Source organism: Pocillopora verrucosa, chromosome 11, assembly GCF_036669915.1.
Source record: "Pocillopora verrucosa isolate sample1 chromosome 11, ASM3666991v2, whole genome shotgun sequence".
In the NCBI taxonomy this organism is placed as follows: Eukaryota; Metazoa; Cnidaria; class Anthozoa; order Scleractinia; family Pocilloporidae; genus Pocillopora; species Pocillopora verrucosa.
The window spans coordinates 1,264,587-1,267,500 of record NC_089322.1 but is presented as its reverse complement, the minus strand read 5'-3'; positions in this window follow the sequence as shown (position 1 = coordinate 1,267,500).

The following is a 2,914-nucleotide window of genomic DNA, read 5'->3' as shown; positions in this document are numbered from 1 at the left end:
TAGATAAAGAAAATTGCTTGAGACCTATGGCTCTGTCAATTTCAATGAGCACCCCCCAGGAATTTGGGTTTTAGACGGGTTTTAGACAAGTTGTAGGTCCCCACCATGAGGCATTTGCTCATAACGGGCTGTCTGGTGTGGGGCATTTGACAATTCACTCATAAACAAAGAATTATACATCGTTACTTTTTTAAAACACAAACCTGCTTTATTAATCATAAAAAAGATTAGCCCTAAATAAACAATGCAGATAACTTTTTAACCCATTGGAAAATAGACATGGCCCACCACCACCCACATAAATTCACATTCCACATGAAAGAAAATAAACACAAAAAAGCCATGGCACAGTACGGTACAACATTGATGATTTTCGGGGGCTGAAATAATTTAGATATTGTGGTTTGGTGGCCGCAAGAAAAGAGCCTAGAAGGTTTCATCAAAATCTTCGAAGGTAAGTTCATTTTAAATTTATATTATAAATACGTATGATATCATAGTTTTGTTTGTAAATATATGAGCTTTGAGTTTACAGTGCAAGCATATGGTCTTCGTTTGGATCAATTTCAATATGCTTTATTCCAAAAAAAAGTTGAGTGCATGAATAACAGTCATAATCAAACTATAACAATAGCCTTCCCAAAGGATATGGATGAAAAAGATAAACGACAACTTCCCTACTGACCAAAGGGTGGGGGAGGGTGGGTACAAAGACAATGTAACAGCATAAACTTGTACATAACATCCAAACACAGACGATGACTAAAACCCCTGAAATTTGAGAACTTCATGTAAACCATGTGACCCATCCCAATTAATCTTAGTATAATACATAACTTTTTTTTGAGTACCCCAAAATAACACACAAAATCTGTACCGGCTTAAACTCTTCAGGCTTTAGTTCGAATGAAGTATGTTGTGCACCAGTCATTTGAAACCCCTGCAACCCCCCACCCCCCTCAGGCATGAGCAAGACATTCACTTTTAATGCAAGTGAAAGCAAGTGAAGCCAGAGTACCGACCGTGAAGTCCCTGGTCCATGGGAGAAAAATTGAATGGTGAACTCCCCCGCCCGCATATGTTCCACACACATGGTACTCCCTTGTAAAAGGAAACTTGTTATAGTCAAGCGTATTATAAACAAGGGATCAAATGAACACGCTGATTTCAGTGCAGCTAGCAATATACTTGTAAAGGCCCCACAATAGACAAGGAACAAGACCACTATTTGAAAAAGATAAGACATGAATCCAGACGGCCCCCAAAAATTGCTTATTAACTTTCAGCTTAATCATAATATCAAATAGGTCGTAGACAATCAAGTCTTCTGAGATAAGAGTTGCAATGAGTCAATCAATTATGAATGCAATATCATTGAAATCTGCCTACCTTTCATGAACCGACTTTGAAAATTTCTCTTGTTATAATAGCCTTCATCGATACATTTCAAAAAGAAACTTTGCAAAGCATTATAATTTGCCGTATTTCATCATCATCATAATCATAATCATTTATTAGCCATTATTTAAATAAAAGTACAATAGTAACAGTTGTATGTAGGTGAGGAGACCTCTAAGAAACCACCAGGCTTATAGGAGAGGCCACCTTGGTTAGCGAAATGTCGCTTCAATAATCGCAGAATGATCTGATCAGTCGAGTGAGTCAATATAGATGGCATTCCCCGCCTAATGGGGGACCAAAATGGAGTGAATGCAATCTGAAGGGAAGGTCTCCCTTTATCCCGCTCATGCCCAAGGAGGGGGGACATGGAGCTTCAAATGACTGGTGCATTATTTGGTGAACAAACAAATCTGTTTAATCTGTAGTATAAGTTAAAATAACTTATAATGTATTGCAATTGAGGTATGATTTCAGCTTATACATCTATGTAAACTTTCCTGATCTCAAGTACGGGTGACCAAATCTCCTGGACATGTATGAAGCAGGCTGTGCCTGTGTATGAAGAAAGAATTAAATGTTTTACCTACCATTGACCTACGAATTTCTACACTTATTTTCGCCGCTTTTTGAACATCTTTGGACGATATTTAATGCTTTTTTGTGGCTTTTTTGTTGTAGAATTAACGGACCTCTACTTTTCTTAATCCAATAACTTATATTTGGAGTCGAGAAGACAGAGATCTCCTGGGTTTTAACGATTTTACACTGTGCCAAATAGCTTGCCTTATTGATTTTATTTAAAATTACAAAAGGTCTTTCTCCTCAAGTTGCCTCCATTTCCAGTCTCTCCACATTTCATAGTGATACTGTTCAGTGATGTTCAATAAGACCCATCCATCACTATCAACTCGCTCTAAGATACTTGCCACATCTATCAACTCTTCTGTGGTCTCCTTGGTCCAAACTTCGAAGGCTCTATCCCACCTGTAATGAAAAAATCTTTGTCTCGACTTCCCCTTCCTTACCTGCCTCCAGTAATCAAAATCTACCACTTCTTCTGTTGTCATCACTGCATGGTAACACCCTCTTGGAACATTTATCCCTTTCTCCTTCCTTAGTTTGAAAAGATATCGCTCAGTGATGGGGTTAAGGCCTTGGAATACCTTCCTTTCTTCTTTAGAATAGAGCATCTGTAGGGTTGGAAGCTCTGAAGAAAATCAGTCTCCATTAGGAAAGAAAATCTAATGACACTTGGCTGGTGAAAGACTGTCTTCACCAAATTGGTATTAAAATGCACATTTGGCTTAATTTCATCGGGTAAGTACCACTTACCAAGTATCAGTATGTTAATGATAATATGCTATAAATTAACTCAAGGGACAATGAAAACAACCGCATCGTTATGTTAACCCAACAAACAAATTTAGCAATTAAAGGACTATTAATCATTAGATATATTTATAATAATTTAACTTAAAATTCATTGCAGACACAAGGCAATAAAAAACATCCA